This window comes from Nyctereutes procyonoides, unplaced genomic scaffold (assembly GCF_905146905.1).
Source record: "Nyctereutes procyonoides isolate TBG_1078 unplaced genomic scaffold, NYPRO_anot_genome, whole genome shotgun sequence".
Lineage (NCBI taxonomy): Eukaryota > Metazoa > Chordata > Mammalia > Carnivora > Canidae > Nyctereutes > Nyctereutes procyonoides.
Window position 1 is genome coordinate 46,346,879 of NW_026575126.1, and position 19,373 is coordinate 46,366,251.

At 46.1% G+C, this 19,373-nt stretch overlaps 1 long non-coding RNA gene across 1 annotated transcript; it reads left to right on the forward strand.

Moving 5' to 3' along the window:
- Positions 1–892: 892 nt before the first annotated feature.
- On the forward strand, positions 893–18,444 carry LOC129520102 (uncharacterized). The gene is made up of 3 exons (XR_008666474.1): positions 893–1,162; positions 17,259–17,476; positions 18,227–18,444. It is a non-coding gene; the product is annotated as an uncharacterized LOC129520102 (long non-coding RNA).
- The last annotated feature ends 929 nt before the right edge of the window (positions 18,445–19,373 follow it).

The following is a 19,373-nucleotide window of genomic DNA, read 5'->3' on the forward strand; positions in this document are numbered from 1 at the left end:
ACCTCCCCCATCTCAAAGCCCTTCACCTAATCACATCTGCAAAGTCTGCAAAGGTAACATTCACAGGTTCCAGGGATTAGGCTACAGACATCTTCGGGGGAGGCATTCTCCCTAGCCAGTCTGCCCTCCGTCCCCGCAAAATGCACGTCTGTCCCCAAAGCAGAGATGCATTTGCTTTATCCCGAGGCCCTACGTCTTCTCTGAATCTCATCATCTAAATCATCTGAGTGTGCTGTGGGTGGGCCTTGAGTGTAACCCACCGTGAGCACCACTCCTCTCCACTGGCGACCTGTGGAACTCAAGAAACCAAGCTCATCCCCTCCAAATGCTGTGGGTGAGAACCCAGAGGAGATGCAGTCTGGTTGTGTCCCTGATCCAAGGGACGAGAGATCCAGGCAAGAATGATAAAGAAGAAACAACGAGGCTCCAGCATGTGGACATACCTAATCACTGGACTTCCCTTCCCCCTGGGCAAAAAGGAAATGGAAAGGAGCTTCTTCTCAGAAAGGTCTGTTGGCATCTGACTGTGTCCAAGGAGCAAAAAGCAGAACCAGCAGTTTTCATCAAATAGGTGGTGCCTGTTTGGGAAAGTCATTCAGGGCCAGGCCCCACCCTAGAGTCTTCCACTGCACCGCTGTGTTGCCTTTGGGTGCAGAGACTTCCCCAGAGGACCGCCCAGCCTGGGGGTCCCCGCACAGAGGCCTCAGGGCTATGGCACGTAGCTGATTATCATCCCACCTGGGCTGCTTTTAACCTCGTCTACCCACATCTTTAATTAGAATTCATGTGGGTAGGGCTTAGGAAAATGTAAGCATTTAGAAAGCTCCTCGGATGAGTCTTAAAACCAGCCAGGTGTAGCAGCCACAGACCTATAGCTTCCTGGCCCGGAACACCTGGTGGAAGTCAGAGCCGCCCTAGTGCTGGTCAACTACTGAGCCTTTTGCCTTCTCAGATGGGGACCCTGGAGTCCAGAGAAAGGGCAAATGAAAAACTCAGGAACCCTTGGGACCAGGAACAAGGGGGCCTCTCATCCCCCAGCTTCTCTGAGGAGGAAGAGGAGGAGAAAAAACCCCCACGGAGGAACCGGGATAGACCACCTACTTGCTGCTCCTGGGCATCCTGGGCCATCCTCGGTGCTGGACCGCTGCTAGGGTGTCGTAAGGTAGTGATATCAGGTCTCCTTTTATTTTATTTTTAAAGATTTTATTTGAGAGAAAGTGAGCAAGAGCAAGAGTAGGGGGAGGAGGGCGGAGGGAGAGGGTGAAGCAGACTCCCTGCTGAGGAGGGAGATCAATGCAGGGCTTGATCCCAGAACCCTGGGATCATGACCTGAGCCAAAGGCAGACGCTCAACCAACTGAGCCACTCAGGTGCCCCTCGGGTCTCCTTTTTTTTTTTTTTTTTCAAAGTGAGTCCCTTTGAAGGAAAGTGGTTTTTTTTTTTTTTTAAAGATTTTATTTATTCATGAGAGACAGAGCGTCAGAGACACAAGCAGAGGGAGAAGCATGCTCCATGCAGGGAGTCAGATGCGGGACTCCATCCCGAATCCAGGATCACAGCCCCGGCTGAAGGCGGCGCTAGCTAAACCGCTGGGCCACCAGGGCTTCCTGAAGGAGAGTGTTAAGTGAAGAATAGCACTAGTAGTAGGTGAATGATCTGTGTTTGGGTAGCCCGTTTGCTTTTACTTAGACTAGAGAGCTGCACTGTCCCATAGAGTAGCCGCTAGCCTCATGAAGCTATGGAGCACTTGACGTGCACCTAGGGCCTCCAATAGGGTTGCCGAATTCAGTAAACCCAGAGTAAATGGGAGTAAATACAGGACGCCTCCCATTCCCTAAGTGTGGGCTGTGCATGATGACTTCTTTCCAAAGAGGATCCTGTGGAAAGGTGTAGGGGGGAGGGTAGCTTTCCAGTGGAGAAACCTGGCCCCCCACACCTCAGCCAGGTGGCCATGGTGGACATCAGCCGTGATGAGCCCTGTTGAGAGTGTGATATACCCTTGGCAGGGTGTGGTGAGAATGACTCCTTCCCTCTACTCTACCCCAGCTCTACCCTCCACCACAAGGAAAACATGAAAAAATCCTAGTTGATGGACATTTGACAAAATCCCTCCCCAGTACGCCTCAAAACTGTCAAGCTCATCAAAAACAAGGAAAGTCTGAGAAATTGTCACAGCCAAGGTGAGCTAGTGTCACAGCCACATGTGGTTATTTAAATTGGGGCGGAGCCTAAGAAGACAGTACATCTCAGTGCAATGTGGGAACTTGCCACAGAGAAAGGGTGCAGAACAAGAAGAAATCTATAAAGAGCATGCACTTCAGTTAGTAACATATATATATATATATATATATATATATATATATATATATATATATACTTAAGATTTTATTCATGAGAGATACACAGAGAGATTGAGAGGCACAGACACAGGCAGAGGGAGAAGGAGGCTCCATGCAGGGAGCCTGACGTGGGACTCGATCCTGTGTCTCTAGGATCAGGCCCTGGGCTGAAGGTAGCGCTAAACCACTGATTGAGCTAAACCTGGGATTGAGTCCCACCCGAGCTGCCCCATTTTCTATTTTTTTTAAAGAATTTATTTATTGATGAGAGATACAGAGGCAGAGACACAGGCCGAGGGAGAAGCAAGCTCCCTGCGGGGAGCCCGATGTGGGACTCAATCCCAGGACCCCGGGATCACGACCTGAGGCAAAGGCAGACCGCTGAGCCACCCAGGCATCCCCAGTTAATAATGTTTTAACCTGGGTCTATTGTTTGCAACAACAAATATACCATACTAATGTAAGATGTTACCAGTAGGGGGATCTGGGGGTGAGGTAGTTGGGAACTCTATACTTTTTTCACAATTCTTCTGTAGATCTAAAACTGGTCCCTCCTGTGTCCCCCCACCCCCACCAAAGTGGCTTTTATTTAAAAAAAAAATACAGGCTGCCCAGTTAAATGTGAATTTCAGATAAACTAATGCTCTTTAAGCATATCCCATACATTATTTGGGATTTAGTTATTCTAAAAAATTATCCATTGTTTGGCATTCAAATTTCCCTAGGTGTCCTCCATTTTGTCGGGCAGTCCTACCAAACTGAATTCTCAATTCTTTATTTTAATGAATTTGAACGTAATCAGCCCTGCATGGCCAGTGGCGGTGCGGGGGGGCGGGTAGGGTACTGGGCAGCACAGGTATGGGTCGTGTGGGTTGCTAGCCCTGAGGTCGGCAGTGAGAAGGCAGGTGAGGCCCTGAAAGCATCTTCTAATTCCAAGGTTCTCTTACTGCGTTCACCTGGTTCCTGTAGACAAGGACCAGTGCTCCGAAGGATGTGCTGGGAGCCCAATGGGGCAGTGTTGGGGCTCCAGGAGGCCTAGACAACCCAAGTCTCTGCTCAGTGTGAGAGCTGGAACATATGCTTTGGAACCATTGGTTATGGACCATCGTGCCACATAACAAATTGCCGCCAGCCCAGCAGCTTGTCTGATACGGCATGGTTGGGTTTTCTGCTCAAGGCCTCACTAGATGGAAATGAAAGTGTTAGGCCGGCTGAGCTATTTGTAGGAGGCTCTGGGGAGGATCTGCTTTCAAGCTCATTCGGGTTTTTGGCAGAATCCAGTTCCTTGTGGTTGCAGGACTGCGGTCCCATTCCCTCACTGGCTGCAAGTTGGGGGTTGCTCTTTGCTCCTAGAGACCACCCCCATTCTTTGGCCTTGTATCTCCTTCCATCTTCAAGCCAGAAAGTGTCAAATTCCTCCTGAGCTTCCAATCCCTGATTTCCCCCTCTCACCTCTAAGCTCCAGTTTATAGGTCACATAGGATAAGGCCTGTCTGTCTCAAGGTCAGCTAATTTGGGACTGTGACCTCTCCAGATTCCCTTCAACACCTAGTTTCCCTTCCTACTGTTGGATTGGGTAACTGGGAACCACGTGTATACACCAGGGGTGGGGATTTTGGGGTTGGGAAGGCATCTTAGAATTCTGGCCACCACAAGGACCTGACAACCACAACCACATAAGGGATAATGTGGGTTCTAAGCCAGACAACAGGGCTTCGAATCCCAGTTCCCCCCACCACTCAATGTCTGTGGCTTCTGGGACACCCAACCTCTGAGCCTCTGTTTCCTCACTGGCAAAATGGGAATAAGAGCGATCTTGTTAAACTCCTCACGTGGACTGTTTCTGGCTGATCACGGAGAGGTCTTCTGGTCATTCCCACTCCCCTGCTGCTAGAGCTGCCCTGCCCCATTGCAAGACCTGCCTTGTCTTTGGAGGCGTGAGAATAGCGTTTTCCCTGCTTTCCCCACATTCTTTGCCTTTCTGGCTTTTGACAAGGCTCCTTAAGAATGAGCTCACTGGCTTGGGCTCTCGATCTCCCCGGTTTGGCAGGCTGGACCAGACTTGGCATGGGGTAGAAATGTCAGTGGGAAAAAATCTGTTAAAAAATAAATGTATGCATGTAGCAAAATGCATATCCAATTCCAACATAAACATAACTGCACACGTTGGTGTGTGTTAATGAGCCCAATGTAGGAAATGTTTGGTCGATCTAAGTGAATTTCCATCTGCTCCCTCACTGCATGGCTCACGGAAGATGAGACTTTTGGTGTTAGCATTCTGCTGGAGGGAGGCCTTTTTCTGTGAGCATCCTGTTTATTCCATGGTCATGGGCCTTTAGAACCAAATTTGTTTGAAAGCCCTCGTGAACATATTAATGGAGAAAGATGGAACAAGGAATCTTGGGTAATGTGAAAGCAAGGGCCAGTTTTGCGCAAGTTCCAACATGGGTGGTTTATAACTAATTGGAAAAACATGACTCTTCTCCATTAACTTAATCCTTTCTGCTGTGCCCAGGACTTAAGTGTTCCCAGAAGGCTTAAGGGGGCGTAATTGGCTCCCAGGGTGGTCACCACAGTTACAAAAGGGGTGAAGAGCTCATGCCTATGCCCAAGAGTCTTTCAGGTACTGCCCACTTGGTCTTGGGGAGCAAGGACCCTGCCAATCACCAGCCTTCTTGGCTAGGGCTCAGGGCTAGGTGTCAGGGATTGCAGAGAGGAGGAATTTGTTCTGGCTTTAAATTTTGCTTTCAAAATGAGAGGCTCTGGGAGGCAGAGTTTGGGGCCCAGGCAGGAAAAGGAAAGAGGCCACATTGGAGTCCTTTCAGAGCCGAGGAACCCCCTCACCCATTAGTGAGAAGCACAATGTTGGGTCCTTCCATCCTTGGATAAAGCTATTTTCAGAGACACAGAAGTGGACAGTTCTACTTTCCCTTCCTAGTTGGGGTTCTCTGTTTCCAGGGATGGATGAGCTGGCTGGCCCCTGGCCTGATCAGTGTCCTTCAAGAGAAACCTCTGTCAGCAGAGTGAAACTCATGGCCGACACCACCAGCGCCTCTTGTCGGGTGCTGTAGGAGCAAAACTGTAGGCCTCCAGGCCAGAGGGACCTGGTGGTTCCAGGACCTGGCTTTGCCAGCTGGGCTCAGACCCTGGGCCTCCTCTCTCAGAGCCGTTGGGTGGTTTCAGGATGAAATGCAGCCTGGGGAGCACCCTCCCCCCTCACCACAGAGCGTCTGCCCAAGGGGGGTGCAGACCAAGAGGTGATACTGTTATTAGAGTTATAAGAGTTTGTGGTTTCCTTTCTCTGTCCCCACTTCCTTCCTGAAACCCCAAAAGAGGCTTCTCAGGAAAGGATGGGCCTTTCAGATCTGGGAGCACAGCTGGGAATGGCTGCTCCCAGTTAGGTTAGCCAGCTAGAACCCAGGGTGACTGGGCTGAGTTGCGAGTTTGATCCACCAGGGCCACTGAGGCACAGCCAGTCTACTACTGAGCTGGGCCAGCCATTATGCAAACACTGCCTTTGTTCAACCATGGAAGCTGTTCCAAATTTGAGGGGGGAAAAAGGGTTGTGGAGACTTGTCCTGCTCAGGACAGCCTGACTCCCAGTGACCATGAGATGAGACTGGGTCCTGGGCCTCCCAGGAATTTTTAGTACAGATGCATGTGTTTAAGAGGCCCTAGCCCTTTGGCACTGGCCACTTTTGTTCCTAATAATTCCACAGTTGTGTGAAACGGACCCACTCTTGTGCCAGTGGGATGCTAATCCTTAAACTAGTCAAGCTGTGTAAGGCTCCTTTAGGAAGTGGCTTCACTAGAGCCAGGGATGGGATTCTCCATTTGGAGGGGCTCTGTGGCTGGCTACCCACTTGCTTTATGGAAACTTTGACCTGTTCCAGGCACCTGAGAAGCTAGGAATTAGTGGCTCTGGAGCAGAACAAGGTACATAACTTATGGGGCCCAGCATAAAATGAAAAGGCGGGGCCCCTGGATCAAACACTATTATGATTCAAGATGGTGGGACACCTGTGTGGCTCAGCAGTTGAGCATCAGTCTTCGGCTCAGGACATGATTCCAGGATTAAGTCCTACATCGGGCTCCTTGTGGGGAGCTGGCCTCTCCCTCTGCCTGTGTCTCTGCCTCTCTCTCTCTCTCTCTCTCTCTCTGTGTGTCTCTCATGAATAAATAAAATCTTTAAAAAAAAATTCAAGATGGTGACAGGGCATGCAGGCAGTTGTAGGGGTGCTTCTGAGCACAGGGCCCTAACTCTGCAGTGTGCATGCCTACAAAGCCAGCCCTGATCTGGAGAGCGAGTACAGGGTGGGCAGCTGGTCTGGGCACACAGATGGGTTTGTTCACCCCACCATCTTTCCTGGGCCCACTGAGACTCATGAAACGAGGGGGGCTTTCCCTGGTCTAAGCTGAGAGGCTGGCTGAGTGTGACGTGCAGTAACCAAAAGGTGGGGGCAGGGCTCCAGACAACCTCTTTTCTTTAGGATAGAAGGTCCCTGAGCGTGGACACCTGACCTAATCATCTGTCACAGGGCTCAAAGCAAAACCCAGAAGACCGGACAATGATGCATTAAAATTGCCATTCCCCAGGTCAACATTTTTCCAAAACCACCTGTGCTTTTGGGGTATACATCTTCTGTTACTTCTGTCAGAGAAAACTGACTGAATTGATGAACTTCAAAAGCAAATCCATCCCTGCCAAGAGATCCTATTACATGTGAGCATGGTAGGATAACCCGAAATGTGATATTTGCTCCTTGTTTTCCTTGCCTTTGGCCCATGGCCTGGGCATTCCTGCAAACGCTTTGCCCACGGCCAACCTTGGCTTCCACTGTTTCTAATGAATTCAGCTGTCATGCTTATTGCTGTTCCCATTGATGGAATGTCTTTCATCCTCAAGCTGCTTTTAAGTTTTTTCTCCTTTTCTTTGCTTTCCATTAGTTTATGATGTGCCCAGGTGTGCTCGTCTTTGTGTTAATCCTATTTGGGTTTTACCGAGCTTCTTGGATCTGTGGATTGATATCTTTCATCAACTTTGATTAATTACTGGCTATTATCCTAAGATACTCCTCTGACCTATTCTCTCTCCTCCTTGCGAGACTCCGGTTGTGCGTATATCAGACAACTTGTCCTGCAGATCTCAGATGTGTGTTTTCTTCCCCCACCCTCTTCCATTTCATTTTTATTTTTTGTTTCTTTCTGTGCCTCAGTTTGGATAGCTACCATTGGCCTGTCTTCAACGTCACCGATTCCTGTCTTGGGCTATGTCCAGTCTGTGGTTAAATTCCTCTGATAGATTTTTTCATTTCAGATGTTTGTATTTTTCCATTCTAAAACTTCTATTTGGTTCTTTCATAAAGTTTCCATTTCTCTCTTAAATTTCCATCTCTTTATCCATCATCTCATTTTACCTCTGAATTCTTTAAACTATTTTCAAGTCTTTGTCTACCTATTCCAGCATCTGGGTTATGTGTGCATCTGTTTTAATTAACTGCATTTTCCTCTATCACACAGCTAGTAATTCTGGATTATATTGTTGAACACTGTGGGTGACATGTTGTAAAGATTCTGGATTAAATTATCTTCCTCTATAAACTGTTGAGTTTTGTTCTTGTGGACCATTAAATTGACTAACTGATCACCTTGAACATATCAAGGCTTGGTTTCAGCTTTAGTATGGGTATATTTCAGGTTCCCTCTTCCCCCCTCCCAAGTAGTAGTATATAACCCTACTCCTAAGGTATGCTTCACACTCTTAAGGCCTGGATTTTTGGCGGTGTCAACTGAATGCCTCACATGATTAATCAGAATCTTTCCTCCTCAGGTTGGAATTGTATGACCTCTAATATTTCTTTTTTTTAAAAAAGATTTTATTTATTTATTTATGAGAGACACTAGAGACAGAGAGAGGCAGAGACACAGGCAGATGGAGAAGCAGGCTCCGTGCAGGGAGCCCAACGTGGGACTCAATCCCAGGTCCCCAGGATTAGGCCCTGGGCTGAAGGCGGTGCTAAACTGCTGAGCCACCCGGGCTGCAGCACCCGGGCCACCTCTAATATTTCTGTGCAGTTTACTTACCCCCCACCCCTCCCCACACATCCAAACAGTTTCCCAGTGGACCTCAGAGTCTCATTCTGCACATACAGTCTCATTCTGCAGCTTAGGATTTGGTCAAGGATCTGAGGTGAACCTCTTTGCACATTGCTGGGACTCCTTCTATGTGGCTCCTCCTCCTCCTGTGCTTGCCCTGCAAGTCTCAGATGCCTTAGCATCCTTGAACTCTGATCTTTGTTATCTTCAGTTAACAAGACCCACTGCTTTCTGTTCAGGCTATGCAGCCATGCTCAGTGTCCATTCTTTTTCTCCCTTCCAAAGAAGGCATTGGTGAACATGGACTTCATCTCAAGTACTCCTCTTAAAAATTGCAGCTCTGTGCTGTGCTTGCAGGACTCATTGTCCTGCAGATGAGTATCTTATGTATTATGCTTAGTTTCAGAGTTGTGTATGATGAGAGGTAGCAATCCACTGAGGCTGGCTTGCAGATTTTAAAACTTTTTATTAGGGATCCCTGGGTGGCGCAGCGGTTTGGTGCCTGCCTTTGGCCCAGGGCGCGATCCTGGAGGTCCGGGATCGAATCCCACATCGGGCTCCCGGTGCATGGAGCCTGCTTCTCCCTCTGCCTGTGTCTCTGCCTCTCTCTCTCTCTCTGTGACTATCGTAAATAAATAAAAAAAAAAAAACCTTTAAAACTTTTTATTAGATCATAAAGTGTGTGTGTGTGTGTGTGTGTGTGTGTATATATATATATATATATTTATATATATTTCTGGCGTTTGAGTCCTGCTTAGAAAGGACTTTTCCTACCAAGAGATGGTTAAAGGTTTCTTTGGGTTTTCTCCTAGTACTTTTACAGTTTCATTTTTTATGTTTAAATCTCTGACTCATCCATAATTCATTCTGATGGAAGAAAAAGGTAGAGGGGTCTAACAGTGTTTTCCCCAGATGCTACCAAGTTGTTCTTTTTTTTTCTTAAGATTTTATTTATTTTATTCATGAGAGACACAGGCAGAGGGAGAAGCAGGCTCCATGCAGGGAGCTTGACATGGGACTTGATCCTGAGTCTCTGGGATCACGACCTGAGCCAAAGGCAGATGCTTAACTGCTGTGCCACCCAGGCATCCTGCTACTAAGTTGTTCCAATACCAATAACTAGAGAGTACTTCCCTCCACTGATTTGAAATGAAGTCTTTCATTATATGTTAAATTCTTGAATGTATTATGTGTATTTTTGACTTCTGTCCCATTGATATGTTTTATGTACGTTTCTATACACATATTTGTATGAAATTGTTTTAATTAGTATAGGATCATAATCTGTTTTAGTATCTAATAGTGTTAGTTGTTTATTCTTACTTTCAGAAAGTTCCTGGTTGTTGTTGTTTTTAAAAATTTCATGAACTTTAGAATCAGCTCATCTAGTTGAAAAATTATTTGTGGGTGCACACACGGAGACATGTATTTCCCTGTGGGGTATTTTTATTGAGATCATATTTACATGTTAAATTTAAGGAGTTGCTTTTTTAGTGGCTTTATTTTTATACATTGAAAATCACCCATTGTAAGTGTACACTTTGGTGATGTTTAGTGAATTTATAGAGTTGTGTGGCCATGACTACAGTCCAGTTTTAGAACACTGCTGTCACCCCAAGAAGAGCACCTGTGCCCTTTATTGTCATCCCCTGTTCTTACCACCAGCCCCAGGCAGACACTGTCCCACTTTCTGTCTTGGCCAATTTTCCTTTTCTGGACATTTCATGTAAATGCAGCCATACAACCTGTGGTCCTCAGCATCTGGCTTCTTTCACTCAGTATGTTTTTGAGATCTTTCTCCCTTGTAGCAGGTACCAGTACTTCCTTTTCACTGCTGAGCAGCCTTCCATACTATGGACACACCACAACTTGTCTGACTGTTCAGCAGTTGGTGGGCACTTGTGCACGAGTCTGTGTGAGCTCATGTCTTCATCTCTCTTAGGTAGCAACCTAGGAGAATTGCTGAACCATATGGCAAATGGGTGTCTAACTTTTTAAGGAATTGCCAACCTGTCTTCCTTCCAGAGTGACCACGTCATCTCACACCTCCACCAGCACGTGTGAGGGCTCCCATTCTGTATCCTCCCCAACACTCAATATTGACAGTTACACCTCTCTAGTGTTGAGTTTTTCTAGATAAGAACATATGCAGTATGGCTTTCTTTACATCTGAAGTCTTTTATATCTTCCAGGGGCTTTAAAAAGATTTCTCCATCTGGATTGTATACATTTTAGCACATTTGCTTCTGGGAGGTGTTTTGTTTTGTTTTTTTGGAGTGGGGGTGTGGTTGTAAATGGGATATTTTCTTTTGTTAACTTTTCCAACTGCTTACTGTTTGTACACAGGAAGGCTAGGTATTTGGGGATGTTACTCCGATATCCCTTAGTGATCTCTTACTGTCTGCTACATTTTTCCATTGCTTCTCTTGGACTCTCCAGAATAAACACAGTTCTTTCTCTTCTTTCTTTCTCCTCAAATTTCTTTTTTTCCCCTTAACTACTTTCATCAGCTAGGATCTTCCAAACAAAATAGTAGTGATAGGGGGCATTCTTTAGTTCCAGAGTCTCATGGAAACTTCCCTTGCTTCCAATCATTACAAATGATGCTGATTTTTTGGCTTGATGGACGTGAGTCTGTATGTGTGATTCTGTCCTGTTAAGAAAGCATCCTCCTTTCTAATTTGATAAGAGATTTTGTTATAGGGCAGTTCCGGTGGCGCAGCGGTTTAGTGCCACCTACGGCCCGGGGTGTGGTCCTGGAGACCCGGGATTGAGTCCCTCATCGGGCTCCTTGCATGGAGCCTGCTTCTCCCTCTGCCTGCCTCGCTCTCTCTCTCTGTCTCTCATGAATTTAAAAAAAAATCTTAAAAGAGATTTTGTTATAATGGTAAATTTTGTCAAATGCCTTTCAGCATCTATGAAGAGCATGATTTATCTCCTTTAATACATTAAAGTAAAAGGTGTTCTTGTCCTACAAGGCTGGTTCTGGTGATTTCTCCCTTTAATGATCATGGTGGATTTTATTTGCTTATATTTTATTTGGGATTTTTGCACTGATTTTTATGTAAGCAAAGTTGGTCTGTGGTTTTCCTTTGCTGTAATTGTTGGCTTTCAATATCCTTGTCCCCATATGGAATTTAGAAGTGTTTCTTCCTCCTCTAGCCTTCCCCCAACCCCATCGGTTTATTTATTTATTATTTTTTTTAAAGATTTTTATTTATTTTTTATTAATGAGAGATGCAGAGAGAGAGAAGCAGGCTCCATGCAGGGAGCCTGATGCTAGGGTTTCCAGGATCACGCCCTGGGCTGAAGGCAGATGCTAAACCACTGAGCCACCCAGGGGTCCCTACCCCATGGGTTTAAATGGCATTGGAATTAGCATTCCTAAAGGCTTGGTTGACTTCACCTGGGAAAGAACCCATGCCTGAGGTCTACCCTTCCTCTCAGACCATGACGGCCTGGGGGAAATAGTGGCATCACTAGAACAACCTTCTCAAGTTTCTTTGGTATAGATATTTTATCTTTTTGGCATGTTGTGGGGGGAAAAGTTTTCCTCTACCTTTCAAAGATTCTTCTTACTGGTCTGAGTTAAATTGACGTGAGACAGACTAACAGGAGAAAACTCAATTAATATTATATATATGGGAATCCCACACACACGAGAGGTTCAAAGACAGAAAGGAAAAATGAGGTCTATACTCTGTCCTGAGCTAAGAGATGGGATAGGGGTCTGGGGCTTCAAAGAGGGGAGAGGGCATTCTCAGAGCAATAGGGAGACCGGATGTTTGGTAATAAGATGTTTGCCCTGCCGTACAGATGGATCACTCAGATAAACCTTTATCTATGGTAATAACTCTTATCCTGGGAGAGACCCCACCATTTAGATTGTCTAGGCTGTTAAGGGAGGGGCAAAATTCTCTTGAGCTTGCAGGGTTTCAACTGCCTTCAGCTCAAAATAGCCCATGTGCCAAAGTTGCACATTTTGGGGAGACTTGTCCTGAGCTTCTTCAGGTTCTTTGTACTCCCCTTCGTCCCCCAAAATATGTCTCCTCTAGGTTTTCAAGTTTTCTTGCATAGACTGTGGCCCCAGCAACCCCCTTCTTGTCTTGATTCGCTTAAACCCCCTTCCCCACCACCAAATAAAACAAGTCTTAAAGTGACTTCAGTTTAATACTTTTTCTATTAATTAATTTTTGAGAACTTTTACATTCAGGAAAAATTATTCTTCCAAGTTGTTCTTGGAGGGATAGGCCAAGATATACATCATCTCCCAGAGTGCTGGGGCAGCAAGAAGTCACTAGAAATTGTCCTTTGCATTCAGCAGTCAAGGGTCAACTAAGGGCTCAGCTCTTCTCCTGAGGGTAGACATGCTGGTCAGAGTGCTTCACTGTGACCTCACTTCTACCCCTCCCCTGTCTTTTTTTTTTTTTTAAGATTTTATTTATTTATTCATGAGAAACACACAGGCAGAGACACAGGCAGAGGGAAAAGCAGGCTCCCTGTGGGGAGCCTGACGCAGGACTTGATCCTAGGACCCTGGGATCATGACTTGAGCTGAAGGCAGATGCTCTACCACTGAGCCACCCAGACACCCCTTCTTCCCAGTCTTTAAAAAAATAACCAAGAACCGAGGTTAGGTAATAAAAGTTCACATGGGTTTCCCCAAGATGTGTGTTGACTGGGTCAGTTTCCTCCTTACTTTACACAATGGTCAGTTTTCCCTCGGCCCCTTTTGTTGTAAAACTCAGGCTTCACTCAAACCATCTCATGGAGTGTAGATTGGTTTTAAAAAAAATGCATTTATACTTGCTCTCTATATGTTTTAATTTGCCCATAACCCCCCTGTACATGGCAAGAATGGGACTGATAGAGGTGAAGGGTAGCAAAACTTGCTGCTTGAAAATATGCCCCATAGGGCATCATATTTGATGCAGAGGCAACTAAGAAGAAGCAGACACAGGAACAGCTCCTTCTGTGCTTTCCCTATTTGCCCAGGAGCAGGACTAAAGGTATCTCCCTCCCCTCCCTGCCAGGAAGGGCACAGGGTAATTCCTGGAGACAACTCTAGTCCCTTATGAGCACCAGAGGCATCTGCAGTAACAAGCTCTGCTAAAGACTGGTCCTTAACCACTCTTAGTTCCTCCGTATATTTGCCTTCCCCTCAGTGTTCTGCCTCTAGGAGCTCAAAGTCCTTCTCTGACTTTTCACTAAAAAATGTGTTCTTTTGTTAACACACTCTCTCTACACACACACACACACACACACACACACACTTTTTTTTATTTCTCATGTGAGTGCTCCTATGTGCATGCTTGATGAGTATGCTAGTAAACTTCTGTTTTCTTCTTGCCAATCTGTCTCTGGTCAGCACAATTTATAGGGGCCCCAGCCACAGAACCCAAGATGGGTAGAGCAAATGATTTTTTTTTTCCTCCCCTACAGAAGCTTCCTCCAAGAAATGACTTGCATGTTATTCTCCCTCAAGATGAAAAGCAGTCTCAAGTAGGAAGGGGTCTCCTGCCTCCTCCCTCCTCTTCCTCACCCCCCCCCACCTCTGTTTCCACCGTTCTCCTCTCCCTCTAGGCTTTTGTCCCTATAAGCACATACCACTCATGGCTACCCCCACCCGTCTGATTTCAGAAACAAAAAATTTCTTAGAGCCTGTGTCTCCTCCCTGTTATTTTTTTCTACTATAGTAAAATGCCTAGAACAAAAATTTAACATTTTTTTGAGTGTCTGATTCAGTGGCATCAGATACATTCAGATGTTGTACAACCCACCTCACTATTTTCCCTGAGACTCTATACTCATTAAACACAGTCTCTGTTCTCTCCTTTCCTTTTAATTTTTAAAAATCTCTGGGACAAATAGCATCATACCAATTATAAAAGGCATCTTTATTTTTTTAAGTTTATTTTTCTTTCTAAATAAAATTTGTTTTAAATAGGCTCCACACTGGCCTTGAACAACCCATGACACTGAGATCAGGACCCGAGCTGAAGCCAAGAGTCGGAAGCCTAACCAACTGAACCACCCAGGCGCCCCCAAAAGGAATTTTTATTTATTTATTTATTTTTTTTTGTGTTGTTGTTTTTTTTTTTTGTTTTTTTTTTTTTTTATAAATTAATTTTTATTGGTGTTCAATTTACCAACATACAGAATAACACCCAGTGCTCATCCCGTCAAGTGTCCCCCTCCGTGCCCGTCACCCATTCACCCCCACCCCCCGCCCTCCTCCCCTTCCACCACCCCTGGTTCATTTCCCAGAGTTAGGAGTCTTTATGTTCTGTGTCCCTTTCTGATATCTCCCACACATTTCTTCTCCCTTCCCTTATATTCCCCTTCACTATTATTCATATTCCCCAAATGAGTGAGAACATACACTGTTTGTCCTTCTCCGATTGACTTACTTCACTCAGCATAATACCCTCCAGTTCCATCCACGTTGAAGCAAATGGTGGGTATTTGTTGTTTCTAATGGCTGAGTAATATTCCATTGTATACATAAACCACATCTTCTTTATCCATTCATCTTTCGATGGACACCGAAGCTACTTCCACAGTTTGGCTATTGTGGACATGGCTGCTAGAAACATCGGGGTGCAGGTGCCCCGGCGTTTCATTGCATCTGAATCTTCGGGGTAAATCCCTAACAGTGCAATTGCTGGGTCGTAGGGCAGGTCTATTTTTAATTCCAAAAGGAATTTTTAAAAGAAAAAATCACCTGCAGGGTGATCACTCTTCCTTATGAGCTGTTTCCATTTTCCTATGTCCCCTACCAGTTTTTGTCAATATGTAGTCCTTCTTAGTGCAGCTTTTTGCAATCTTCTGCTTTACTTGGAGGAGTCTAATCTTTTTTTTCTCATGTTAATATATTGCCTCATGTTGGACTTCTTGACAAATGAGTTCGAGATAGTGTATCAAATTAATAGACTACAACTTTAAAAAATCATTTCCCTGTTAGCGGTCTGTGATTTTTCATCATTTTGACTAATGAAGTTATTTTGAAATTCTTGGGAATAATTCCTATTCCCCTCCCTCCCTAGTTTTGGATAAAGTCCCAGGAGTGAGGCTTATTATGTCAAAGAAATGAATGGTTTTAAAAAGATGGAGGAGACCCACTAGCGAGGTATTAACTGAAACCGCCAGTGACGGAATTTGAGGGCTTCAGTTTTGCCCACGGCCTCACCGATTCTGGATATTATTACTTAAATACCTACTCTGCAGCATAATAAAATCACCGGTATGTTTCATTTAGTTAGTAAAATTACATTTTCTGCCTCATGTTTACTCCTTAGCTGTTATTTCTGCTCTTTTGCTCGTTCTATCCCTTACCAAATGACTCCACAGAGATTGGATTTCTAAAAACTTTATTTGCACCTGCTCTTTATATGCTGTAGACATGCCTGTAGGTATTTTTAATGGAATCACCCCCTGCCACATCCATTTTTCTTTAAATTCTGTGCATGTGCATGCACATCCAGCCACACACCCCAAATTGCGAAGTGTTGGTTTTTGTCATATCTGCCTTGAGAAAGGAGAACTGCACTTCCCCTTGGGGTCTGGGCGCGTGCCCAGCCTACCGCCCTTTTCCTGGTAAGTGCTTGGCTGGGGACAGAGTGTGGGAGGCAGGTTGTGAACCTTCTTCTATTTTCTGTCTGGACCGGAAATCACAGATCCTTTGAGCAGATCTAAATACTGAGGTCGCGTGGTTATAACCCATGGGCGTGTCGGACTGAACTGCTCAGCCTACCACCCCCCCCCTGTCCCACATTCCAGTAATTTTACTTTACACTGTGAACAGTCTCCTTACTTCCTCTTCCTCCTCGGCTGGTTTCCTTGCAAACAAGGCCTAGCATAGCACCTCTGATGGTTGGGGGTGCCTTTCTGATCACGTGTGACACAGCTCATTGGGCATTTTAATGTGGACTAGGAGAAAATGAATAAGCACTACAGGTATGGATGGGGACAGGGCTAACATGCACTTGACTCTCAATGTTAAGACTATATGGCGCCCAGCTCTTGCAAACCTAGGAGGTGGTGACTGATGCTGGAAGCCTTGAGGGTCCAAAGGTCCCAGATCAGAGCCAGCAGACGGCCAGTCTGCTGGTTGGATTACCTCGTGTAAGTCTGCTGGGCTCTCTGAGCCTGCCTCTTCCATCACACGGGGGCATGCATTCCTCACTGGGCTATTCTAAGGTCTGAGAAAAGATAAAACATCTTTCAAAGAGCCGTGTCTGGACTCTGGGATCTTTTGGTTGTAACCCATGACAATATGGCAAGTGCTCAACAAATCAGAACACCCCTCCTCCTCCCCCTTCCCTCCAGTGTGTGGGAATGCGCTAGATGGGCCCCATGCATGCCTTCTTCAAGAAACTCTCACACTCTCTAGAGTTCCTTCTTTGAAACTTTATTGAGCATCTGCCATGTGCTGGGGATTTCTGTGCGGGGTGGCCGGGGCAACTGAATCTGGCATCCGACCTTCTGGTTGCCCCATTCCTCCTGTCCGACACTTTGCCCTTTGCTCTGGAATCTGGACCTTAGGACTCTGTGTACAGAGGGCTTGAGGGAGCCTCCTACTGGTGGGCAGATTTCACGGGCACCCAAGCCTCTCCCATCATTCCAGTGGATGGTTGGTCCCATCAATCCAATGGACGTGTTAATGGAATCCACCATATATGTATTTTTCAGACAAAAATTCAAAGGATGGGTCTGCCTTCCTAAAGAAAAGCTGTATCCTTGGGGCCTGAGTGCCCCCAGCACGTGTCTGTGGAAACCAGCCCCTCAAAAAGGAGGCCTTCTCAAATGTCCCCCAAACATTCAGTTCCAGGGTCAGCATCTGCCCCAAAGAGGACACTCTCCCACCAGGCTTATGATGAAAAGATTTGGGACCATGAGTCTGCCTCAAGGAGTCTTGTGCCTTAAGGGAGATGCTGCAGAAGGCCAGGGAAGCCAGCCCCACACCGGGAAGACCCCACGGCAGCCCAGGCTCACACAGTGGAGGCCTCAGATGCAGCAGCCAAGCAAGAAAAAATATCTTGGGTAAGAATAGTTGCTGGAATGGAGTTCCCTCTTCTGAGGTGGGCCCAGCGGGCCAGGCTGTCTCCTAAAGAGCAGTGCAGGTGTCGAGAAGGAAGGGAGAGAATCATCCAGACCAGTTGTGAACTTTATTATCCCTAGAAGTATTTTGAAATCCTTGAGTCTAAGCCCTCATTTGCTGTAGCAAGTGTGATCTCTGAGCCTCCTGCCGTTTCATGCTGGCGGTTCTGTCCCAGCCAGGAATAAGAATCCAGGTCTTGCTGAGGAGCTGGGATTGATGGGAGAGGAGGAAGGAGTCTGAAATCATTGGCAGTCTGGTGCTGGCTTAGGGACACTCAAACTGTAAAGAGAAGAGAAGGCTGTGCTGTGTACCCAGAAGACAGGGGCCCTCTGTTTGCAGCTGCAGCAGTGTCTGGCCCAGTGTGGCCCTTGTTAAAAGGACCTCTCCCCCTTTGGACAAGAGCAGCAGGTATGGTCAGGTGGTTCCCTACACCTGTCAGCAGAGAACCAAGACATGACACCCCACCCCCATCCCGGAGTTCCCAGCCTAGGGGGAGGGCTAACTAAGCCCCAGCACCAGAGGCTTTGGGAGCATGGGGGATGCACCTAACCCAAAGTGGGTTGTTTAGGGAGTCATGCCTCAGCTGACTCCTGGAGGATAAAGAGAGGGTATCCAGGTCATGAAAGCAGCAGGGACATTTGGATGGATCTAGAATATTTGGTGACCTCTGGGTGGTTTCCCTCCACTTTCAGAGCAATCCAGCCTCCTCTGCCCCTCCAGAATCCCTGGCTCATGCTGGAGTGTGGATCTCTGCACCCTCCCTAGGCAAGCCATCATTGGTAGGTGAGTTTTTAAAGTTTTTCTTTCAGATCTCTTCTACTTCTTTTTTTTTTTTTTTCTGGCCTAAGTGGGGATGGGGTTGTGAATAGACTGTGCAGTAGAAGCAGAGACACTGTATCTTTTTATCTGGCTGCTGACCTCAGAGGGCTTCTGACGTGTCACCACCCAACTGTGGTGTTAAAGGCTAGATACCAAACCTCTAAGGGAGGTCCCACCTATCCGTCCTTTGTTGGTATTTTAGAAAATAAAATATGAACATTAAAGAATTCTATTCAGTGCCTTTTCTGTCCTCCGCAGAGAGATTCCACTTGTGGTTCTTTTCCAGATAGGCTCTACTTCCAAGCTGCCAGTCAAAGTTTACAGTCCGTGTCAGATAAACCCAGTCGTGAATGAATTCTTGCGTGTTTGTGTCTGTCTGTGCTGGTTCTTACCCTGAGAATTCTGTCTCTGTGCTCATTTTGTATAGTTACATTGCTTATAAGTACAGTGTTTATTGTCATATCACCATGCCTAGCATGGAGTTGGTGCTCCACAGACATTGTTTAGTTTAAAAGATGTTAATTGCCGTGGATAAGGGCACAGGGCACTGTTAGTACGTTCACAGTGTCGTACAGCCATCACCACCATCCACCTCCAGAACTTTTTTTTTTTTCATCTTGCAAAACTGAAACTCTGTCCCAGTTATGCAACAACCCCCTTTACCCACATCCCCCCTTCCACCAGCCATGGAGACTTTGTCTCCGTGATTTTGACCCCTCTAGCTGCCTTCTGCAAGTGGAACCAAACCACATCGGTCTCTTTGTGACTGGCTTCTTTCATTTAGCATAATATGCTCAGCGTCTATGTGGCAAGTGTCAGAATGTCTTTCCTTTTTAAGCATAACGTTGCATTATATGTATCACATATTTGCTTATCCATTCATGGGCATTTGGATCGCTTATACCTTTTAGCTATTGTGAATAGCGCTGCTACAAATGGGGAGGTACAAATATCTGGGTCTGTACTTTCAATTCCTTTGGGTATATACACAGAAGTGGAATTGCTGGATGATATGGTTCT